Genomic DNA, 25,946 nt, shown 5'->3' with positions numbered 1-25,946 from the left:
ACATTTTGGTGCCTGTTCTTCCCGCAACGTCATCAAAAACGGGTTCACTGTATCTGCAGGGTACTGAAAAGAGTTAATGGCCAGAGCAGGAGCTCTGCTGGCTTCAAAGTTCAAAGTTACATGTGCTCAGACTCAGCCACACAAATTATTCCCTGGGAGTAATCTTCAGTGCGTTGCTAGGAGATGACCGGTTTATGTTTTCCTTTGATTATAGGGCATAACCGCCCCACTGTCAGAATGCCAGAAGTTTAAAAAAAAAAAAAAAAAAAGGCAGTGATTGCTTAAGAATCATTTTTTCCTGTTACTTGCAGTGAAGTATTGAATCCTGGGCCGTTTTGCATGAAGGGAGGAGATTAAGGGAGCCACGAAGATAAATGTAGTAGAATTTTAAGAATTGTTATCTGAGCAGGGTCAGTATTTCTCCACATGCCAATGTGGTTGGCATGTTACCAGTGTTTAATACATATTATTTGTTTAATCAAATGGAATCATAATTTTTAGTAATTTCTTCAAAAATAGTATACTAGTATCATGCATAGATACAGTGGGTGGCTTATGGCTTAAAAGAAGTGCTTACACGTACATGTAGGAGCCTAGCATGGGTCAAAAGAGATATGGGTCCACGCACTGAAGAGGATAATTAGCTCAATCCTCTGGATTGAAGTAAAAGAAAAGACTGTAACCCTTCTGGCCCCAAGACTAAGGCTCATTTCGTTATGCCATACCATCTTCTGTACATACTGTATATGTACAGCTGTACACACTGTGAGCTATAGAGTTCTTTTTCTATGAGAGCTAACATGTTGTAGTGACTGAAACTGACAACTTGGGTGTAAACAATAACTCTTACGACTTACTAGCTGCGGGACTTGGGGTGAATTACTTACATGCTCTGTGCCTCAGTTTCCACAACTATAAGATTGGGGAAATAACAGTACATACCTCACAGGATTAGTGTGAGGATGGAATGAAATAATATATGTAATATACTTAGAAAATAATATGCTTAGGAAAGTCCCTGGCGCTAAAAATGATTAAGGGAATATAAGCTATCATTTTCATTTTCACTATGATTATGAGCATTATTTGATTGCTCCCAGAATACAGCTCATCACCGCCCAAGAGTTAGAGGATCAGGTTTATGAAACTTCAAAAGGTTGGAAAGCCACACATTTAGATAAAAAGAGCAGACTTGCCAAAGTAGGAAAAGCTCAAGGAAGCAAAGAGAAAGCTGAGGTTTACTTAAATATCCTGTCTTGGTAGGTTTTGACTATCACCTTACTCTCAGTGACGGTTATGAATTTGGTAGATATGTGCTCCAGGCTACCTAAGATTAGCTACATATTAATCAGATTCTGTGCACAAGGACATCTATGTTTATTCCACTTAAAAGTCATGTGGTCCCGAGTGTTAAGCAACAGACAGTGCACTTTTCTGGGATTTGGGAGAACCTGGAATCCAGGTTCTGTTTGCTAACTGGGTGGGATCTTTCTACCTTTGTGGACTTCCGTGTGTCCTCATTTGCAAATGAGAGAGTTGGACTTCTAGACGATGTTTCCTTGATCTCCACAATTCGTAATTTTCTGATTCCTCTTTGGAAGAGCAGTCCTGTGCTACAATTTCCTTTGCAGGTTAGTTCTAAGCAAACCTGCCCATGTGGAAATGCAGTTTGAAATCAGGAACTGTTAGATGATTTACTTTTGCTCTACAGATGAGTCATACTCTCTACAAATGTATTATCAAATTCCATTAAATAGCGAGTTTGCCCAATGACTCTAAAAGAGAACTGGTTTTCCAAAAATCAGCTTGTCTGTTGTCCATTGCATAAATAAGGGTGTGTCATAGAGTTCTTAAACGGTGCATTTTAAAAACTAGTCTGGCAAATCATTTTCTTAGAGAAAGGTGACAAAGAAAAAGAAAAGGAGGAAGGGAGGGAGGGAGGGAGGGAGGAAAGAAGGAAGGAAGGAAGGAAGGAAAGAAGAGAGGGAAGAAGGAAGGAAGAAAAGGAAAATTCAGTCTTTTCTGATTTGGAGAAGCAGCAGGTGCAAGTCACAGCTCTGGTACTAAATCGAGAAAGCTCCTTAGAGAATGACGTATACAGACTTGCCCGTAGTATTTTTATAAAGGCTCTCAAACCAGCATGAACCACACACCGTAATTAATTATTAAATGTGATCCAGGCTGGGCAGTCTATGCTAACACAATTCAGATACGATTTTCCCTCCAGCATTTGGTTATCAGTTATGTGATGTATAGAGTAACAGTTATAAGGATCACTTTCTGCAACTCCATCCCTCAACCTACTTTTATTGTAAATAAACCAGACAAGGGGGGAAAAAAAGGCAAAGGGAGAAAGTGCCATGTTTCAAGAACATTTGTCTTGATATTTTAGTGACAAGCTTAATCTAATTAATTGTATTTGGCTCTAACTAGCTTAGCATAAGGTGTTAGCTTTCAGCTGCAAGAGGGTAGCACTTGACGAAGTGAGAAATCCTCCTTTGATTGCTGAAATCATCCAGGATGCATTTCTCATCTGTTTCTGAAAATGAAAGCTCTAGTAATATGTGGCCAAAAAAGAAAAAGATCACTTTTCTCATCCATAGTAATGGGGTTCGGTAGGAGACTGTAGCACGGTTACTAGCCATGGCAGAGATACCTAGCTGCCCTCTCACGCCCACTCTCTCCAAGACTACATTTCTCAGTTTTCCTTCCTTTGTGATTAAAGTTTGGCTGGTGAGTGTGAAAAGAATTATGTGTGCACCCGCCAAGGGGCCAGGTTCTTACAGGGAAGGGGGTGCCTTCTGCTTTCCCTTTGTTTCCTCTCTGCTGGCTGGAATGCAGACCTGCAGCAGCCATCTTGACCATAAAAGGGAAGCCGTATGTTGAGTGTGGAGGAAAGAGACTGGGCCTCTGGTAATTACAGCAATACCAATCTGTGCTTTCATACGACTGGGCAATGAACATCTCCCTTATTTAAGCCTCTGTTATTTTGTATCTTTAACAGCACTGAGCTTTTATCCCAATGAGTGGACTACCATGGTTGGAATCCAGCAAAGCATAACTTCTCCTTCAATTTATATTCATGCATAGTTATAAGGAGAACGTCTCCAATTTTATAGTAAATTTTATTTTCCTTCTAATCGTCACAGATTGAGTGAAATGTTGGCTAGCAAATATATTCCTGGTGGCACTATAACCCCTGCATCTGTTTCAAAGATCTTATTTCCTTCCTTCCTTCTTACCTTCCTTCCGTTTTTCCTCCCACTCTTCCTTGAATGTCTTATCATCTCTATTGGACTATAGATTCCTTCAGGCCAAGACCTACATTCCATGTTCCAATGTTTACTATCCCATGTCTAAACACAATGTTCTGTACATAAAAAGTTCGGAGTGAGCCTTTGTTTGAAGAAATACTCCAAAGACGTGCACAGAGCTGTATTAATTTTTAACATTACTATGCGTTAATTGAATTCCTGAAATGAACAATTTGAAAACAAGCGCCTAAATTAAATATAAAATTTAATTTCTAAGTTTCCAGACAGATATTATTAATCACTAGTGATAACACATTTAAAGAAGAATTTCAGTGGAGTTTGAAGTGATTCAATACCTCAAGAAACAGCCCTAGGCACAACAAACGGTAGCATGATATATTAAATAAGATGGAATTCTTAAATCCATAAAGCCTTTAAGTATAAAGCACTTCAAGCCCATTATTTATTCCCTTATTGATCATTTCCAGTAAAAATTATTTAAAGATTAAGAGGGCAAAAACCATAAAAGGCAAAATATCCATGGAATGTCTTCAGGGAAAAAAAATGATTTATCCTGAGGTTTAGAAAATAAGTTCTAAAAATGTCTTAAATTCCTTATTTTTTCCTGAATTCTTCCTTTTTCCTGAGTTGATATTATAACAGTAGATTCTGATTATTCACATATAATGTAAACATGCTTTACAAGTGAGAAGATTGCTACAACCAAATAATGAATCAAGTTGTATTTTACCTTGTGTGTACTGCATTGTGTATACAGTGTATTCTGTCTTTGCAGTGCAGGAACAGGGACAAAGTGAAAGTTTCTAGACATTTGGAAAATTTTTTCAGAACATTTCTCAGCCAAGAAAGGCATTACCTTTGCTGTGGGGATGATTCTAGAGTTCCTGGTCTGTCTCCCTCATGGGGTTGGTCAGAGGCTAAAGTGAGACAATCTAGGACAATGTACACTGTGAACAAAAAATCAGCTACAAAGAAAACTAACTTCCTAATTCCTTCTCCTCCCTCCAGCCCCACCCTACACTCTTTCAAGTATGATAGAAATGTTTGATCTATAATCTATTTGTAGACAAAAATCACCACGGTAATTGAATTGGTGCCCTAACTTTCTCAAAGGATAACAACAAGTAGCAGCTCTTTGAAGCTTATGTAAGCAAACTTTCTGGAGCAACCAGTGAAAGTCTTGCCCTCGTCCCTGTTTTGTCACTTTTAATTGGAATTTTGATCCAGATGTGAAATGCAAACAGGGTTGAGAACCAAACAATTATGGAGAAAGAATTTTGGGGGGTATAACCAGAAGATGAACCCGAGACCACAGTTGCAAATAAGCCAAGTACTTTACCGTAAAGTAGAAGAAAAAAATACCTAGATCTTTCTGGAGAGAAAAATGGTTTCTGTATTGACATGCACTGAAACAGATGAGGAAAACAAGAACTTTTTTAGGAGACTAAACCAATCACCTGAGGAAAAGCCCTGTTCCAGAGAACTGAGGTCTTCCTCTTAGAAATTATGGACTTTTATTCCTATGTTGCTCAACTTCCAAATAATTTAAAGAAAACTATCATGCGAGATTATAATTTTTCTCCAAAACAGCTTTCTTAATGGTAGTAGAATGTAGTAAGGGAGAAAAACGAGAAGTTGTTTGGATTTTAGCCAAAACAATAATTAAAGTCCCACATAATTATATAAATGGGCACCGTTGATACCTGTCAAAAGGTCATGAGTTCTGTAACAGCTGTTAGAACAAATCGTACTTCAGAATAATCTGCAAAAGATAAATAGAAAGGAGATCATGTTTTGTCACTGGCCCTAGACAGGGTGATGAAACAGCTATGACGTGTTGTCAGGGAAGAATGTGTTACTTTTTGAGTTTTTTTTGTCGTTGTTGTTGGGTTTTTTTCGCGGTACGCGGGCCTCTCACTGTTGTGGCCTCTCCTGTTGCGGAGCACAGGCTCCGGACGCGCAGGCTCAGCGGCCATGGCTCACGGCCCCAGCCGCTCCGCGGCATGTGGGATCTTCCCGGACCGGGGCACGAACCCGCATCCCCTGCATCGGCAGGCGGAGTCTCAACCACTGCGCCACGAGGGAAGCCCCCAAGTTTTGTTTTTTATTAAATGAAAAACATCCATGAAAGTTTAATGACATAGGAGAGTTCCTAATTCTTTGGATCTCAAAATGCTTCTTATATCCTAATCAGCTATGAACAATTAGATTTATTTTAAACTATTATTATTCATACAGTTATTTAATTAGAAAGTGGTATTATTTGGAAAAGTGTTTCTGGAACTTATTCTAATTGAGTTTAGCATGAAGCAGCTATGTTGCCTTTCTGGATATCTTTAGAAGTGTGGAAATCCTGAATATCACTTCAGCCTTGGCAGAATTGTGCTCTACAATTAGTCCGTTTGTGGCATGTGATTGGTGATAAAAAATAATCAGGCATAGATCATAAGTTATTCTGGGACAGAATTTTGAGAAAGCTGTTGAAAGAGTAGGACTTGAAAGAGAGCAGAGAGGTCCTATTCCTTCATCCCTGTGTTGGGCCTAAGAACTTCATCTCCTTTTTCCTTTAACTAATGGCTGAAGCATTGAGAATACTTGATATTAAGTGTCTACTCACCAGAAACACCTGAGCTTTTCTTAACCCTCCTTTACTGTTACCCAAAACTCTACCCAAAATGGGCACCCAAAGTGCCAGAAAAAGAGCCAGTTTTGTAAGACTCAGTATAATGTTATTTTGTGTAATGGCTGAAGTGGGCCAGAGCTGAATTTCACATCACCATGGAGGGAAGAAGGAAAATATCTGAGAAATTAATCAATCCCAGAGCCACTTAAAGGTGTATTGTATTTTGGGCACAACTTTGGCCATAAAGGTAAGCACCTGAAATAACACAGATGCTTCTTGCTGGAGCATAGCAGCAACTTCACTGAAAACACGAAGAAAAGGATTCTTTTGCTCTGTCTCCCTTAAGAACTTTGAAAACAATCTTATGTTTTTGGAGAATAAGACCAATTTAGTTTGAATTACAGATCACATAGAACAGGGTATGTTCTAAATAATCTTAAACCTAGGTAATAGATGTTGCATATGTTCTAATAGTCTTAAACCTAGGTAGTAGATGTTGGGTATGATCTAATAATCTTAAACCTAGGTGATAGATGTTAACAGAGCAATCTGTTTCTACGAGGATGGTGAGAAAATAATTATGAAGCTTTACGGGAAGTTAGGAGGAAAAAAAAGATCCAGTGCACCAGTATAAGTGTGTTCAAATACCCAGAAGCAGCAGAGATGCTGATTTGCCTTAAGAACTACCAAGTCTTATTCCATTAATTTCCTTAGAATAATTTCCGGTGTTTGTTCAGGCGTACAGAATCTGGAGGCTCGAGGTGGGAATTGTGTCTTATTCACACTGGAAATTCTACAGCTTTGGGGAGTTCTGTAGTGCTTCCTTTTGAAGCATGCATCTTTCTAGTTCAGTGATCTCTGTAGAGCTGAGGAAGAAACAGAGTTCATAGTCACAGAGCAGGACGTGAACCTTGCTTCTGTGACGTAAAGGTCCTGGGTTTATAAGGAGCGAGGAGAAAGTGGCAGTATATTAATCCATAGACTAGAGGTGCACTGCAGCCTCATTTTATTTATTTATTTATTTTTTGCAGTACGCGGGCCTCCCAGTGCCGTGGCCTCTCCCATTGCGGAGCACAGGCTCTGGACGCGCAGGCTCAGCGGCCATGGCTCACAGGCCCAGCCGCTCCGTGGCATGTGGGATCTTCCCGAACCGGGGCACGAACCAGTGTCCCCTGCATCGGCAGGTGGACCCTCAACCACTGCGCCACCAGGGAAGCCCCCTAGCCTCATATTTTTAATCACTTTACTTACTTTAAACTTCTCTTGGCGTGCCATGTACACAAAGGGCAGATACCCAGGAAATAACAATTTTCAGTGTTTTTAAAAGCATTTCTGTGTTAGCAAATTACTTGAATACTCCAGGTAATTTCACTCCTCTATTCTGAAGGCCAATTTCTTTACAAGTGGACAGCAGGAAGCTGTTTCGGGGGTATAAATTACCTTTCATTGTTTCAACTTTCAAGTAAAGTTAACAATCCAAGAAGCTTAGTATTAAGAAAATCTTGGGAGAAAAAAAAAAAGATCTTGGGCTTCTTGACTTACATATAGCATTTTTGGCTTTTTTTGAGGATGCTTGGGTGTTTTAAGAAAAGAAAAAAAACACCATAAATTTAGATCTTAAGCTGTGCTGGGACCACTTTGGTGTGTTTTTATTGATTACTTGGGAGTATTTTTATGCACAGAGAGTGAAAGAAGACAAAGGAGTGAGCAGCTAGTTAATGGTCTTCATAGCTACCAGAAGGAGCTAGTTATCCTTCAACAGCAAATATTTTCTGGAGTGCTGTGGTATTTGCAGAATTGACCTAACAGTTTCCTAATGCAACATCCAATGATCAGATCCATACTTTGTCTCTGAGATCTCAGGTAGAAGTACCTAACCTAACTCTCCTACTTCCCCTCACCATCATTTACACTGTTGCCAGAGGGCTCTTCCTAAAACCTAGCCCAATTATGTCACTCTTTCCAAAACTTCTCAGGGCTCTCTGTTGTCCAAGGTCAACTTCTAACAATTTAGTGTGACTGTATGGCCATCCCCTGATCTGACGCCATCCTTCTTTTCCAATCTTATCTTCCACCATGCCCCTCATTTCAGCCATGTCTACCTGCTCTTCCTCAAAGCCACCATGGATGGTCATGCTGTTTTCCCAATCTGGGTATAGAATTTCCTTAACCTTTTGGTTTCCCTAAATCCCACCCATTCTTGAAGGCTTCCCTTTCCCTAATTAATTACTCTTTCTTTCTGTGCTTTTTAAAATGTTTTTAATCTGTTCAAATCCTGTAACATACAATTTATTTTCCCCCAGGCAAAAATAGTCTCTGAAATCATGCATGTATTCCTCATAACCTCAGACACAGAAAGAGACTCTAAAACTGGCTTGTTCATATGCCTGATGCATTGACTGTCATTATTCTTTCTATGTTCTCAAAACACTCTCCTTTGGCAATACTAGAATACTTATCTATTTCATGTCTGTCTGTTTCTCTCACTGTGATACATGTGAGACTAAGGCTAATTTCTTTTCACCGTTTATCTCACATTCCAGCTAGTTTAGCACCTTGCACACCTTACATGCTTAGTACATTTTTTAAAAAAGTGAATCACATATAACATTGTGTTGCCAGTTTATATTTTAATGGAGAGCTTTTTTAAAAAAAAAACAATTACAGTAAATCTTTGACTAGTTCCATAAAAAGATTTAGACATCTATTTTCGAGCATTTCTCCTGTTAATATTTACAGTGAACTTCAGCCTTCTGTGGGTCAATAGCTATCAACCATCACAGCCTGCTCTCATCCCCTAGTTACAAAGGGGTGGGAATTATCCTGCAAAAAGCCCCATGCTGCAGAGATTCTAGTTTGGAATTATTACCACTGGTGCTGCCTACTCTAGCTAATTATTTGTATTCAAAAGAGAAGCTTCATTTGATAAAGCTTCTAAATGTAGGTTTCTGACACCTACCACATAGAATTCTATTCCAGAGGATGAGACAAAATGTGACATCCTAATACAGTTTCTAGAAGAGCTCCTATGAGGGAGTTACTTAATCTCTCCAAGTCTCAATGTCCTCACCTATAAACTTGTGAATTACAACTTTATAGTAAGAGTCCCAAAAGGTAGATTAATAGAAATTCTGACTCTGTGCCTGGGTATAGCATTGATCATTAAATATTAGCTATTGTATTTATCACTTTTTTGCTATTGTTCATAGAGTTCTTGTAACTACTATTATTAATTTCAGGGTCATCATCTCATTTTAATTCCATTTTATCAAACAAATTATCATCTTAATCTTTTTTTTTTTGGGGGGGTGGCCTCTCACTGCTGTGGCCTCTCCCATTGCGGAGCACAGCCTCCGGATGCGCAGGCTCAGCGGCCATGGCTCACGGGCCCAGCCACTCTGCGGCATGTGGGATCTTCCCGGACCGGGGCACGAACCTGCGTCCCCTGCATCGGCAGGCGGACTCTCAACCACTGCGCCACCAGGGAAGCCCCATCTTAATCTTTTGATTGGTTTTCCTGTCTCTAGTCTTCCCTCTCATCTCTCTCAATCCCTCTTTCCGTCTCTCTCTCTTTCTCGATTTGATGGTGCAATTGTTGCAAGGTTAATCTTTTGAAAAGGACCAGTGACTTCACATTATCTATTTATACATTCCAAATCAAGCCCAGCACAATATGTTCCCATCATAATTTTCAAGATGTTATATTCCATTTCCCTTCTCATATTCTGTTCTTTAGCCAAACTGGACTTTTTGCTGCTCATTTTTATGCACATTTTATGTTTCAGCCTTCGAGTTAAATCGGCACATTTTAACTGGGCGCCTTACCATGTGTCTGACATAGTTCTGGGCCTCAGGGGTGCCCAGATCATCAAAACCAGTCCCTGTCTCCCAGGAACGCATGACTGGTGTGGTGAGGCAGATATGATTTTGAGTCACATCTTTTATTTGTTTCCTCCATTGGGATTACTCCTAATCACTCTTAAAATCACACCCATTCTTGGAGGTCCACGTCAAAGTTGCCTGCTGTATATATAACATAAATTGCCTGCTTTCATTTAAGTGAATATAATTCCTTGTCTTCACCACTTTATCTTGTCTTACTTTCTGTTATTTGTGTTTATGCTTTCTTGAGGGCAAGGACCATGCTTTATTCACTTTCGTGTTCTTCATTGTGCCTTATACACAGTAGACTTTCAGTTAATACTGGTTGAATATCAAAGGAACGTATTAGTAGAATTTTATTTTAAATAGAAAAAAACCCAAAGTTTTCATGGATCATCTTTAAAAGATCTATCCCCAAAGATACTTAATCTAACAAAGCTTACTTGATAGGAACTCTGTGCTGCTTAAGCTAAACAGATTATAGTTTTGGAAACCACGTAGAGACATAAGTATGGAGAGATGTATATACACATATAACTTGACTTAGGTTGAGTGAATAAGGAGATTGATTGCCTATTTTCTTGATGTTCTTTTCTTGTCTGTTTGTCCTACAAGTATATATGTATTAATATATTAGAAAATCACGGAAACAGATGCAAGATAAATATTATAGAAAGACACAAACATAAAGATAAATATAGTATGGGAGCCTGGAGATTGACCAGGGATTTCAGAAATAGAAGTAGTAAAAATGTGTCTGGGAGGAGGTCTGTTTTTAGCACATTTGGACACACATCTTTAAATATGAGACTCATTTCTGGAAAGAACATAGGGTCCTGTGAGTGAAGTATTGGGTTGCCTTGTTTTATAATTACTTGGGGCTATTCTAGAGAAACAACAAAAGTGTGAAGGGAAAGCAAAACCAAATGAGTTTGGTTTTTTGAGACATTAAATGTGTTTCTAATCAGATTTGGATCCCTGAACAGATGCTGCCACAAAAGCAGCAGCATCTGGAAGCCTGCACACTTGTTCCCCACTTCATACTCCTCGGCGTTATTTCCATGGTTACTAAATGAGTCACTCACTTCAGTCAACACTGATGTGATATAAACAGCTTCATCAAAGCAAATTCTCTTCCCCTCTGAAAAGTCGACAGATTATTAAGGAATGTCCTCAGTTTGCATCAGTGGTGCTTTTACTTCGGTGCTCTCGATTACACAGTTATGGCTAGCTAAATAGGTGTGTCGGAGTCAACATATTGTGTTAATGACTTACTATCAAAGTAACAATACTCACATACAAGAGGAAGTTAGGAGGATTTTAATAAATTCAGTAATTAGCTTTTATTATACTCTTGGCATTTAAATGAGTGAATTTTATTTGTTTATTTCAATACTTTTGATTTTTTTCAAAGTTAGTGAAAAATTAATGATTTTTGTTACCAGATTACCAAATTAAGCCTTTTATGAGATCATACCTACATTAAGAAAGAAATGCCTGAAGAGATTCATTTCATTTCAATAAGCTTCTTTAACCAAATGTGTTCATTAGGACACAAGCCTTATTTATCAAGGTTATTAAACCATTATGCAACGATAAAACTTGATTTCCAATTAATGTCCCATGATTAGGCATATTTTGTTTTGATAAAACCAGGTTTGATATACATTTTAAGAGAAAGTAAGAGGAATAGCTTGTTCAGGAAAAATAATTAAACCAAAATAAAATCACCTCAATCACTGTTTTGAATTACTGATTAATGTTTGACCCTGAATCTGCTCCAGACAGGTTTTATGCTTTCTTTGATGACTAACTCACAGAAATATGATTTACTTTTAAGATTAAACACGCCCTGGTGGTACAATCCTTGACAAGGGGTCTGATGTTAAAAAAAAACCACTTGAAATATACATGGTCAATGCCTTAAAATTAATCTGAGTTTTAGTAAACCTATGGAGAATACTGTGGACATTTTTAGAAAGTTCAAAAAAAGATTTTTATTCCAAAAACAAAGTGTTTGTATTTTGGGTCTGTGGGTTTATCCAACCAGCCCAAGAATAGGACTCAGATAAGGTTCTGTCTTCCATTATGGGGACCAGAAGATCTACCATAGTGCCAGTGCCTGCGTTCCCTAAAAAAGCCCATTGCATGGTATATGGAAAAATGTGGCCACGAATTGATGATTGCCTGGCTCTACCATCTGTCACCTAGGCAAACGTTTTCACCTGCTGTGGTGAAAGCCCTTGGCTTGCCAAATAAAACTGTATTTGTGGATGGGGATCACTTGAAAATATTTTGCTAAGGTTCTGTCTTTGCCATTCTGTCTAATTCTGGTCATCGGGATGAATCTTGTGTTCTAGGTAAATACTGGTGATATTTCTTTTAGTGTAAGCATTCTTGTCTCTTCCGTGGTGGTTGATAAGACTTTCTGGTGAAGCAGCAAAACTACAGGGCTTTATTTCTAAATCTGGTTATAACCAAATGAATCCTGTCTTCATCTCGTCATCACAGAATGATACACAATATCACCGGTTATTTTCATTCCAAGTTCTAAGGTTAATCATGGTGATTCTCAAATCAGGAAGAAAATAAATTAACATACAGTGCTACTTACTGGTCTCCTGTGAGACTGCACGAGTCTCTCTATTAAACAGGACAATTAGTGTTGGGTTCAGTGCCTTGGAGATGGACAGACAGATGCAAATCCCTGGCCGCTCGGGAAGGAGGCAGAGGGGATGGCTGTGTTCCCGGCCACGTTCCCCACATTCACACCATGGTGGCTACACATTAGGAGCTAAATGCATGTTTTCTGAGGGACTAAGTGGGACAGTAGATGAAGTCAGCCCCCCAGTCTTTCCTTCCTCAGCTGCGGAATACAATGATGATATCTATTTACCACTGACTGTGTGAGAATTAGATAATATATGGAAAGTGTTGAGTGCAGGGTAGAGAATATGATAAGAATTCTGTGACTGGGAATTGCTTATCTTGTACATCAAGGCCTTATCTCCGACTCATAGAAACTGCTTCTTTATTTCCTGTTCTCCTTTATTTTCTTATGTGGTAAAGTATAAGTTCTACCAGTATTAAACGAGTACACTCAGGATAAAGCTGCTAACACTTTAAAGTCTGTATACTTGAAAAACAAAAGTACTCTAGATGTTTCGTTGACTTTCTACCCAGCTCTCTCCGAGCCAGCCAAGCAAATCTCTACTCTTTCAGAGGACTGTCCTCTAAGGGGCTAGAGACAGGATTTCCTTCTGCATTTTCTCTAAGTAAAGAGTAGAGCTAGATGCTTAGTGCTTTCTCTGTGTGCCTTGTCCTTATGTTAAACTGCTTCGGAGAGAACACCCCTCACCCTCAGGTCAAATGATGGCCGCAGTTCTGTAGGCAAGTGGATCACAGATACACAGGGTCAGCTAATTCTAGAGAATCATCTGATCTAACGTTTGCCCAGATCGCACATTTCCAGCCTGTGAAATACAAGGAATAATGCAGATCTTCAGTTTCCTGGGAAGACACTTTATTGCTCTTTCTCTTTTTCTTCTTACTGAGTCTAATGACTCATATTCCAGGTGGTTCTGCCCAATTTTAGAATTATCATGATCTACTTTGTAGGAAAAAAAAAAAAAACCCGTACCATTTCATGTACGGTATAACTTAACGCAGTTTTTTTGAGGGAATGAGCAAAATCCAACACTCAATGCAGAATTTCTGGCTCCTTTAGCATTAAGAGATAGAAAATTTTTAGTATTTATCATTGGGTTTTATTGTAATTTACTTATTTAGTGTAAACTCCCTGTGCAGCGAATTAATTTACATTTTCAAAGAATACTTAATGAATGGGAACAATATTCTCAAAACAGTGAAGTAAAATTGAAGATGCAAAGCAATGCAGTGTAATTCCAATTTTGTTCTTTAAAAAGGTTACTATGAAATTTTTTTAAGAGCAGGAGAAAAATATCTCCAAATGTTCATTTCATCATCTCTCGGGTGGGTTGAATTTTTGTAAAAGTCATCTTTTTCTTTTTTGTGAAGCATGCCTTCTTCCACTCAGGGGGACAGTCAGGATAGCCAAGAAACTTTAAGAAGTCATGTTTTAGCTCTTATGAATCTCCACAAATAAAGGCAATGTATGCATGTGATGAATTGTAATAGAACACTGATGACTCAGCATTTCTGACAAGCAGTCCTTGAGCGAGTCCCTTTTAAGTTCCTCCAAGAAGGACAGTCAGAGATTCCTCATGTGAACTGCTGCAGCCCAGCTTGCAGTAAGCGGTTTGCAGCTAGAACCCAGGAATAATAGCTCAGCTCAGGACCCTGCCCCAGAAGTCACAGGCTTGAGGAGGTCCAGGCTTTAAATGCTGTCCCACCTTTGGAGCCGGGCTTCCAGGCACCTGCCTTCCTGCTGGAACAGGTGAGCAAATATCAACCATCTTGAAACCTGGAAGGGGCTTTATCCTGACTTAGCTGCACATCAGTGTTCTACCCAAATTCCATTGTTACTGATATATTTTTTTTAAATTGATGTTATCTGCTTACTGGATATTTTTCCTATGAAAACCACTAAACAGGTCATTCCCTTCTATTAGGCAACAAATGACTCATGCCACTCACTATTTTGTATCTTTTTCTCATGGTCAAGTATCCATATTCTTTAACTGGCTGTTTTAAGAAACCAAGTCCCATTGGTTAATTTAAATCCTTCCTTCACCTAGGATATGTAAAACTTACTTTGATACACAGTGGTATCTGGACAGATTCGAATACAGAGGCTCCAATGCTGCCCACCTAATATGGGAGGAGCTGGAACTCAGAATAGAACTTTCCTCCAAATGGAAAACAGTTCAGATGGTTAATGCAAATGAGGAATTTCAGTTGTCTTTGAACATAGCATAATGCAAAATTACCATCTCGCAAATCACTTTTGCTTGTACCTATGTATGAAAAATTTATAAAGTGTCTTGCCTTGTCATACCTAACTAAGCCTCTTGGTATTTACTGTTTCAGTAGGATTCTCTTTGTCTTTTTTTAAAATTATTAATTTATTTATTTATTTTTGGCTGTGTTGGGTCTTCGTTGTTGCGCACGGGCTTTTCTCTAGTTGCAGTGAGTGGGGGCTACTCCTCGTTGCGGTGCACGGGCTTCTCATTGCGGTGGCTTCTCTTGTTGTGGAGCACGGGCTCTAGGCGCACAGGCTTCAGTACTTGTGGCACGCGGGCTCAGTAGTTGTGGCTCACGGGCTCTAGAGCGCAGGCTCAATAGTTGTGGCGTGCAGGCTTTGTTGCTCCGTAGCATGTGGGATCTTCCCGGACCAGGGATTGAACCCATGTCCCCTGCATTGGCAGGCAGATTCTTAACCACTGTGCCACCAGGGAAGTCCCATTCTCTTTGTCTTTACACAAAGTCTGATGCAATGACTAAGCACTGACTTTTAGAAAGTGGAATTTCTCTCTCTCTCATTCTGCCTCTGTCTCTGTCTGTTTCTGGATGTGCTTTCAAATCAGTGTGCAGATGGAGGACTAAAAGTGTCACACAGATTGTTACTGTGGATCATGGATAATAAATCCCACAGTGTGATATCTGTGCCCTGATATCTGACCTGCTTTCTTGAAAAATATGCACGTTTAAAAGCTGATTTATAGTTGAGGAAGTCAACATTTTCCTTTTAAAAGTAATATAGGAGTAGAAAATGGAAAGTTCAGTGGAGATTGGTGGTCTTATAAGTTGTCTGCATAGGAATAAGTAACTCCAGGGTGTTCTGCAGCTCTCCAAATTCAGAACAATCAAGGGGACCCATGAAGTTTTAGGAAAACTCATTCCCTTGGAAGAAAATCTCAATATTGTGTGTGGATTGGAAGGGCGTCTAAGTATGACAGAAAGAATGTGAAAAAAGAATGATCTATTCCAAGGATGATCATAGTACTTAGAAAAAAGTAAGTTTCGGGCTTAAAGTTCAAAGTAGACCGAAGTGCATGAGTGATAGTGAGGGGTGGTTAGTCCTCCGGGCTCTGACCTCACTCAGAAATAGCCTGGACCAGGTGGGCCCGTCCTGCCAGTGAGACATTAGGCCACAGCCCTGCGTGGACCCCACAGAGCAGGTCAGTTGCAAGGATGTGGGAGAGGGTGAGTGCTGAGTCTGGGGACTGAGGGGTGTGTTTTGAGCTTGCGATACACTTAGAAGCTGCTTCTTGCTCGGAGACCCAGTGGCCAGGAGTGGCGATTGTATGGTGAACTGTGTCTCCAAAACAGTATGTTGAAGTCCTACTCCTGGTACCGATGAAAGAGACCTCGTCTGGAAATAGGGTCTTTGCAGATGTAATCATGTTAGGATGTGGTCAGAGAGGATTAGGGTGGGCCCTAAATGAAATGACTGGTGTCCTTTTAAGGAGAGAGAGATCTGGAGAGAGACAGACACACGAGAAAAAGGAACACCACTGTGTGACAATAAAAGCAGAGAGGGGAATGATGCTGCCATCGGCCAAGGGATGCCAAGGGTTTCTGGCAACCACCAGCAGCAAGGAAAAGGTCACGAAGCGCTCTTCCCTAGAGCCTTTAGGGGCAGCACGACCCCACTGACACCTTGATTTTGGACTTCTAGCCTTCAAAACTGTGAGACAAGGTATTTCTTTAGTGTTAAGCCACTCAGTTTGTTGCACTTTGTTATGGCAGCCCTAGGAAACAAATACAGTGCCTAGGATATATCCTTTAGGCATCTCTTCTTTTGCAATTCAAGGCTGCAACAATTTGTCTGAAAGGGGTAAAGGAACTACTTAAGTTCGCCCTTTTCAGGGGATAGATTTGGGTAGATTCCTCCATGATGAGTTAGATGAACACCATATGGTAGAACCAAATCCAGACAGCATTTGGCCAGGGTGGTGTCAGAAACAGAGAGAGCCGGCATGCCTGGGCATCGGCAGGTGAAGCAACCTAACTAGACTGAAGAGGCAGGCAGGGACATCCGGAAGTGGGGCCACCATTGGAGCCCAGTTGCACCAGGGAAAATTCAACGTAAGTAGGTGGCTTGGAGGGCCTTAGAAGTCCTGCCATCAGGGATGCCTGTGGCGATCAGAGCATTCCCTGTGCTCCATGAAGTGTCAGTGAGCAAGAGACATCCAATCACTATAACGAGTAGGGACCACATGGGCGTGGCTGTAACTGAGAAGAGCAAGATGGGAGGAGTTTTAGGACAAGGATGGGGCCTGGTTATAGATTCCTCACAGTATTCCTAAGACCCCCAGCACAATATTCCACCGTGAAATAAGGCAGAGTCAAGAATTCCAAAACCATCGCTCTGGCCTCCCCGTCTCACTTCCTCTCATTTCCCCACTGGCCTGTACATCAATCAGCTTAAATCAAAGGTGTCTCTGCAGAATCTCAACAGAATTCTGCTGGGACATGATAGGAATGAATGGCAAGGAGAGGTCAGAGTAGCCTCATATTCTTTGGTACTCATCATTTTATTTCCTTAACTTCCCTGGTAAATCTTTTTGTTAAAATACATGCACAGATTTCCTCCTGGCCTTGTCAGCCCCAAGCCCAGGCAGCCGCGGTTCCCCGTGAGTACAGCATACCTTCTGAAGAAATGCACCCAGATCAGAATGGTATATGAGTCTGTCCTATTCTGGCTCTAGAAAAGAAACGTTACAGTAAATAGGTGGGTGGGATCGGCTCCACGATCACGAAACAACCAAAATAGCAATGAAATCAAACTCAGGAAAACTTCACTTTATCATTGTATATACACTTTCTTCTTGACCAAGTTTGATACCTTCTTCTCAAGAAACAGCTGCAAAAAAGAAACTGTGCAAATACTTGTCGTTAGTTTTAGTTTGTTACATACCACAGTTCGCCACCAGAATTACATAGAATAGGGTAGATGGGGCTTTTTTTTACCCAGGGTGGGTCTCAGGTGGGGCTGGAGCAGGCAGTGTGACTTTGGAAGCCCTGATTTGTTTTGCTGATTTATCTTCACTTTCCTTGCCCCTTTTGTTTAAAACAAACTTTCTCTTACAAAGCTTCATTACCACTGATGAGCGTTTTAATAGAATGGAAGTAGGCAGAATAGCAAAGACTATAGTGTTAGTATATTTTATACCCACCATTCCCATCTCCTCTTTGCTTTTCTAGTCCTTCCCAAATCTATGTGGAGATAGGGGAGGTGGGAGATATAAAGGGTAAGAGTGAGGCAACCTCATTTCTGCAGGATCCAGTCAGCTCTCTGGAGTGTTCTCCCTCTGCGCCCACTGCATGCTCTATCTTCTCTCTACCCACAGCCAACTCATCCTGCAAGGAGACCCCATTAGGTACCCCTCCTCAAAGGATCTTTCCTCGATGTTTCACCAGCTGTTGATCCTTTCTTTCTCTACAATTCAAATTTCCATTGCCCAGATGCTTTTCACAAATTGAAAATCACCTCTCGGGGACTGCTCTCTATACCTTGAAGGGGTGCAGTAGCTCATCTGACCATTTAAGGCTCTAAGAGGTGCTAACAGAAGTTGAACACACTCTCCTCTCTCAGGTAAATTCTATTTTAAGCAAGCTATCTGTATTTTTGAAACATAGGATTGATCCTGTGGGCAGGAATTTCAGACCAGCCAGGAAGCAAGGGTCATGGGATGTGGGGAGCTACTTGGGGGCTAGTGAGGACTTGTCAGGGGGCCTCAGATCTTGTCAGGAGGCATTGCCTAGTCAACCTGTTTCAAGGGAAGGCCTTGATTTTAGGGTGAGAAGCAATACCTGTTTCTGCAGATAAATCAATCTTCTCACAGCAATAAGTACTCCCTTTTGACATTCTAAGAGATTTGCTTCAAATGAATCATAGTAAGCTATTTTTTCCCTTCTGGGCAGAATACTATTTGCAGACATCTGCAAATTTGGGAAGAAAGCTTGTTTCCTAAATGGAACCATTCTGACAAGGGAAAAAGGCAAACAGCACGCGCGCACACACACACACACACACACGCGCACGCAACCCTCCCCCCAAATCTCTCCAAGTCTTCATTCTGTTTAAACTACCTGTTTATAAATAATATCTGGTGAAACCTCATTAAAAATGCATCTGCTTCTATGTTAAACTTTAGTTAAATCACCATTCCTGGACTATATCTTTAAAGTATTTGAGTGTGTGTGTGTGTGTGTAATTTTGTCCCCTTCATCTATCATGGATCAAAATAAATGGTTTACCTGCAGAAAACTAAAGTTTTGTGCACGTGCCTCGAAGTTCAGATTATTTAACAGTTGCAATGAACAAATATCTCAGAAAATATTTAGAATTTGATTTTTAATACAATACTAATGTTGCTGAGTTCCCAGCAACACAATTATAGTATCTATCGCAGCCAACACGTGTGTCAAGCTCTTTTCCAAACGTTATAGTAACTTAGCTAATCCCCGCCCCCCAATGGTAGGGCCATTGACAGGTGCCCAGTTACCCAGGTCCAGGCCGGGGAGGGGTGGGGCTGTGTCTCCCACACAGGCAGGGCTCAGATGTACTCTGCTACGGCTGCATTAAAACTGCCCCATCATAACGGTCGCAAAGGGTTTGCTCATCATGGCTTCTTGAGAGCTTGGATACTGAGTCGATCAAGAGCCATCTCAATAAACTTTGTAGTTGTGTCAGCCTCACCAATCACTAACCTTCATGCAGCTGCTGTAGTGCAAGTCTGGGTTTGTATGAAACTAAAAGGAAAAGTATGCTTTGCATCTAAGGCAAAGAAGTAGCATATTGGTGTTTTCATTCAAAAGTGAACACTAGCAGAATATACTACCCCAAGATATGCTGCTTTGGTATATTCATTATTTTGAGCTGTAGGCACTTGAAAAACAGCAAATGCAGGGAGAGGCTTTCTCTGAACTCCCTTATCTGCCTAAAGACAGATCCTCCAAAAGGAACTCAATGGTCACAGATCCCCTCTGAGAGTTTCATCAACCAGGAAAGTGGGACTCTTCTCACCGGAGAGGAGACTAGAAGTCAACACCACACCCAGACACATGTTGTCACAAACTATCACACCTCCTGTCTATTCTTCTAAGGGTCCATTCATCGTCCTAAATATCATTTACCGTCCCCTCAGAGGCCCACATCCCCCCTCCCCTTTCCCTGTGAAGATGGCATTTAAGCCTGAATTCTAAGCCACCTTGGAGAGTTTCTCATCTTTCCCTGTGTATCTCCCACATGTATGAGGTATACATGTTAATAAACTTCTGTTTGTTTTTCTCTTGTTTATCTGTCTTTTATTATAGGAGTCTTAGCTAAGAACTCAGAAGGATAGAGGGCAAATTATTGTTCCTCCCCTACAAAAGTCTACCCTTGTCTGCGAGTGCCCTGGGACTATTAAGGTCAAATTATATGGAAGTCTGTACATGAAGGAACTGGGTATTCTGGAGGTCATGGAGCAGACCTGGGACTCGGGAGAAATAGGAAGGGAGGGTGAGCTTTAAGGGGAGGTTGAAGCTAATGACATTCAGTGACCACAGCACTTGGTTCTGTTTGCTTTAACACAAACTCTGAAAATGAGGCTTCAGACAAAACGCCTTTTGCAAAGGAGCCAAGGCTGACTGGTCACAGCACAGGATTTGTACTGTGGGTGACTCTCAGCCCCCATGAGTTTTCCAGTTGTTTCTGATAATAACAGGGCCATTCTGACACAACCCGCTCAACCCAAGGGTCCTCCAGGACCGGGCTCAAGAGCTGTTCATTCAGAGATGGGTCATCCACACAGTGACCCACTCTCAGCAGTGACTTGGAATCGGGAACTGAGAGCCCATACTGAGGTAAACTGGAGGGTTCCCCAAATCCTCATCTGTTTTACCTAACAGTACATGCTTACCTAGCAATACTGTAATTTCTCCCTTTGCTCCCATCGCTAACATTTTTACTTCAAGTTACAAGTCGAGTAAAGCATAGTAAAAGCGTCTGAGTCCTGGGTCGCTCTTCGCAACCTTCATGAGTCTGAGCTTCTCACCTTATTTACTAAAGGATAGTAACCAGGCTAAGAACTGGCAGCATTCGTTGCTATTGAGATTGCCCACGGTTTCTCCCTTTTCGGCAATTATTTAAGGGCTTTCAAAGCACTGCTTCTTTCACTGTTTTTCAGGGCGAAAGAGAAGGAGAGGTTCATTTTCCAATGATTGTTTTGACTTGGCATTTATACCTAGAATTTCCACTGCTTTCAAGTCTCAGGTTTGGGCCTTAAAGAAGTTTGGTAGGAAGGGCAGTAGCGGCTGACACCCACCCACCCAGGACCGGAGGAGAGAGGAGGTGGAGGGCCCGGGGGACCATCCAGCAGCCGGGTCTCCCTTCCCGCAATCAGCGCGATCAGCGTCAAGACTTTGCTCCTTTAGAACCTGCGCCTCCCCTAGAATGGCTGTACTGTTTAGGGAGATCTGTGCTGACAATAAGGTGCAATTCAAAAGAAACGAGGTTGTGTTTTTCTTGTTTTCTGTTTTAAAGTTAAGGGAGGGAGAATGGAGGTGAACTCTATCGTTGAAGAATAAAAAATAAGAAAAAACTTAAAACTATGTCTTCTCAAAGACTCTATAAGAGGGGCTCCCCTGGTGGCGCAGTGGTTGGGAGTCTGCCTGCCGATGCAGGGGACACGGGTTCGTGCCCCAGTCCGGGAAGGTCCCACGTGCCGCGGAGCGGCTGGGCCCGTGAGCCATGGCCGCTGAGCCTGCGCGTCCGGAGCCTGTGCTCCGCAACGGGAGAGGCCACAACAGTGAGAGGCCCGTGTACCGCACAAAAAGAAAAAAAAAAGAGAGACTCCATAAGACCCTTGACAGTTTGAAGGTTCTGATTCTGAAGCTTGGGTGGGAAGGTGAGGTACATATGGTATCTTCCCAGCATCGGAGAAAGTAAGGCATCTTTATGAGGATTTACGTTTTACATCGTGGGAGGAATGAAAGGACTTTCCCACAGATAAAGCCAAATCTCCACAAAATCAGGTTCTGTCTGCTGCCTAAAGACCCAGACCTCTTGTTGAACTCAGAGGTAAAATGGAAAAAAAAAAAAAATACTGCGAAGTTTCCTTTCAATAAACAAACATTTCCACTCTCCAGTCAGCAGATAGAAACACTCTTTGTTGACTTTAAATACGAGACCAAAAGAGCACAAGGGCTTACTAGTTTAGAAGAGATCATTTTCTAGTTGCTTAATCATCTCAATGAAACTGCTTTAGGGAATACAACACACTAGGGGACAAAAAGCATTGGAGAGAGAAAAGCTATGGCGTTAAGAAGGAATGGTAATAGCACATTTTTTGTGATTTCCATGCCTTCTTCTCCAGCATCTGCCTACGCTTCTAATCCAATCAGGGCAGCTTGTTTGTGTGCAGCTTTTAGCAGACACAGATTCTCCGCCGACCCTGGAAGAACACATGATCCACATTGGAAGCAATTTTTGTGTAAATGATTGTGCTGTTAACCTCTGAAGGTCATTCCGATATTTTCTGAGAAACTGGCTGCTTTAACTTCTTTCTCAGAATGCCGTGTGTTTCATGTGGGGTCAGGGCAGATGACAGCTTAGGCATTCCAACAGGAGTGGACTTAATGGAACTAATCCCCGTCAGGGGATGGGAAGTGATGGGACTCATAAACCCATTGCAGACGAGGATTTTCCTTCTTCCCTAACAGAAAGGCAAAACACGCTGTGCGGTTTTGCAACTGGTCAAGCTGGGAAATATTTTTAAGCTTTCTGCTTTGCCAAGTGTTTCAGGAAAAAAAAAAACTATTTTCTTTCTCTTTCCTGCCAAAAAATGTCCCCCCTTAAATATTTTTTTCCCATATCTGGCTACATGTCCAAGATTTCTTCTTTTCTAAGAATAAATAGTTTTTCTGGGGTTTAAAAATGCCACTTGCTCTATCAGATTAAATGTCTCTTTGTATAGAAAAAGCATTTGAAACATTCCATCAGTGGGTCTAAGGAAAGATCCTTACTTAACTTGATTTTGTTAAATTAATTTTGATTAAATTTTTGGTCTTTTAATTCTTTTTGTGACCCTCAGTGGAATGTTCAGGCTTGTTTTATAACACTTCCAATTGTACTTTTTCTCTCACTGCCCTCATACTATTCCCTTTTACCAGAAAACAGTAAACATGAATTAATTTCTGTCTTTGACCAAAATAATACCTCGGAAACGATACCAATGCAAGGGCACCCTCTGGGTTCCATTCTCTATTTTCATACTTAGCTGGAGTTAGAAGGGTTCAGCTGTCAGGGTTTCAAGAACTCTAGCATTAAAAAAGTGCGAACTTGCAAATTAGCTGTCAAGTTTAATAGAAGGTGAATAATGCAGCCCAGAGCTGACTTGTTTCCATTCCTGGTGTCCTATTGATCTTGCTGTTAGGTAAAGCACAGACACACAGGAACACTGAAAAATAGCAATTCACATGGCTTAGTTTGGTATTTTCTTTTTTATCAGCTGAGAATGGTAGTTACATTCACAAAGTCAAAAAGTTGAATAGTGTTAGAGTTGAGAATATAGGACAAAGTAAAAACAAGCTTGAAAAAGCAATAATAGCTATATACCTGAAATGTGATAAATATTCATAGAGAAATAAAGAACATTAGCTTTCATAAAACCACAAACGACCTGATGAAATACACTACAGATTTAAAGCTTAACATTGGGCAACAAATATGGTCATTTGTTACTGACATTTAACGAATTATTCTGCATAAATCTACTGTAAGCAAAAAGCATTCTAGGTTGATATGTAATGTTATTGCTAGTTAGCTAGTTAATTTTTAAAATCTCTTTGTGTTTGTTAGTGTGTGAGGGTGTTTGAGAGTGTTTGGTATGGGGGAAGGGCTTTATGGTCCTTTGTAAATGGTTCTCTCTAAATTTCCTTGTTTGCAAATCTTTATCACTCTTTTTAAAGTCTAAAAATGCAAGCTTATTCTATTTGGAGACCATATAAAGATGAGGATATGCAAACATTTAAGAGAGAGCACATGACAATATGATTCTGAAAATCACAAAGCTGCTTCAGAATAAACTAAGATTCCCTCAGAGGTTAATGATATACTGAGAAACTGGAGGATGCAGCAATTTATTTCGCTCGTCTTCAAATCCACCGTCATCCTGCCACCAACTGTACCAAATAAAATTTCCATCCCTATTCCATCTTATCACATGGCCATTTCCCCTCATGCATGAGGAATTCGTTATTTACATTTTGAAAAAATCAGCCATCTCAAAACACTTACGTTTTGTTGAACTAGGTCTCCCATGGTAAAGGATAAAACCCAACTCAGCGAGCCTGCTTCTTAGGAACGGCAAATCAGCATGGTGATGCACCCAAGCCAGAAAGAATACCCTTCATTTGCTGCAGTTGGTTTAGTATCAGTGCTATAAAAAATAGATGATGGAAAACCGGAGCCCTTGACAGAAATACAAGTCTGCTGTGTGTGGCTTCTGCAGGACGAGCAGAGCACAGTGTCGGTCTTGCCTATACATCGAACTTGGACTTTGCCTGTGCTGGTCAGCAGACGCACGTGCACAGGGTACTCATCAGGGCATCAGCGTTGTGGGCATGGCAGCGCCTGCTTCATTTACATAAACAACAGAGAGCTATAAGCATATGCACCCCTGCAAGGAGTCAACGGGCACAGAAACTTCAACCTATGGAATATCACTGTGGGGTGTGCGGGCCAAGTTATTTATGGTGCTTGGGTTTTCCTCTTTGCTTTTGCAAAAAGGTACTTTCAAACACAAGAATGATCTGTGGCTTTGGCATAAGGAAAGCTGGAAGTCAGTGAAATAAAGTCCTGAAGGTCAACTCATCTGCGCTGCAGCATGGAGTGATGCTGAGAGGCCAGAAATGCAAAAGAAGCACCTCAGACCAGTTCTCACTGCAAGTACTGGTCATGTACTGGTCCCGTGGCACAGAAATGGAACCCAAAAATGTGTAGAGAAAGTCTAACTAAAAATTGCCAAATTAGGACCTGTGGTCTGTGCCTTGCCTGAATATGACAAGGTCTATGAGTATAAGACATGAAAGAGAAACGTGGTCTGAAAACTTTAACATTATTTAAGAGAGAACAAGAGGAGTCAACAAGGAAAAAGGCAGAGTGAGAAATAGAGAGAAAAGCATGAAAAATACCTTTCATTTCTCCAGTCCTGTCACTGCTTTAGAACCAGGCTCGCACCTGAGACCCACCCCGCTTCTTACCTTCATTATGCACCCTTGCTTTTGTGGCCCTGATTGGACACTGCACTAGATGCTACACAAAGCAAACTAAAAATACATTTTTGTTTTTGTTATCTGCTTTATTTCTGGTCCTTTACGTTGGACTAAGCCAGCCACAAATCATACAGTGGCCAGCATACAAGAGCAAACTTGAATGCTTGATTTTCGAGGTGATTATTAAGATGCTCACCACCTCCCACCCCACCCAGTCCTCCCTGCGCTGTGGTCTGTACCGGCTCGTCTTATCTCCTGCCTTGAAGAACCACTCCAGTCTGATGCAGTCTCTAGTCCCTCCAACGTTGGCGGCCTTCCAGATGCCGCCCCTTGCCTTTCTCGGAAATTGGTATCCCAGCCCCCTTGCATTCTTTCTGATTTAACTTGCCCCACTGGCTTCTTTATTCTGCTCATTCTTGGGGAAGAAAACAATTTCTAGTTCTTGGGGGCCAGCCCTGGCTCCAAGAGTTTGGGTGTGGGATTCAAGCAACCCTTGAGAATCTTATCTTTCAAGCCTGCCAGCTGGCATTTTAGGGCAACTCAATTCCTAAAGCAAGCAGTGAATAAAAATAAAACAAAACCCACCTGATGTAAAGGTGGTACCAGTACACATCAGGAAGACTGTCTGTGGAGACAGACTGCCTGGCTTTGTATCTTGTTCTCCCCATCGATTGGCCACTTAACTTTGCACGTCGCAAAATGGGAATAATAATAGTACCTGCTTTATAGTCTGCTCTTTCACTCACTCATCCATTTGTTCATTCCTTCAGTGAAGATGTATTGAGTACCTACTACCCCCCAGGCAAAAGGAATCCAGAAGACTCTAGAACAGCGTCCGTGCCCTCATGGAGTTTATATCCCAGTGCAATTTACTTCCCGGGTTGTATAAGATAACCCACCAAAACAGCTCACCATAGTGTCTTTGACACAGAAAATACTCAACAGTTGTTAGCTATTATGATAATAACAAACTTTTTAGC

General features: G+C 41.0%; 1 protein-coding gene across 18 annotated transcripts in view; it reads right to left on the bottom strand.

Moving 5' to 3' along the window:
• Nucleotides 1-25,946, bottom strand: part of LOC132417760 (sorbin and SH3 domain-containing protein 2) — a 206,858-nt gene that overhangs the window by 120,472 nt on the left and 60,440 nt on the right. For 2 of the 18 annotated variants that reach the window (XM_060001551.1, XM_060001554.1), the window contains exon 3: nt 17,355-17,410. The exons of 14 other annotated variants lie outside the window; for them this stretch is intronic. The gene's annotated coding sequence lies outside the window, so the exon portion shown is untranslated. Of the gene's footprint in view, nt 1-4,978; nt 5,038-17,354; nt 17,411-25,946 lie in introns of all 18 variants that reach the window. 2 more of the 18 variants (XM_060001552.1, XM_060001555.1) reach the window with 2 other exon arrangements.

This window comes from Delphinus delphis, chromosome 21 (assembly GCF_949987515.2).
Source record: "Delphinus delphis chromosome 21, mDelDel1.2, whole genome shotgun sequence".
NCBI classification, from domain to species: Eukaryota; Metazoa; Chordata; class Mammalia; order Artiodactyla; family Delphinidae; genus Delphinus; species Delphinus delphis.
Note: the sequence above shows the minus strand (reverse complement) of the source record. Positions and strands in the feature narration are given on the sequence as shown.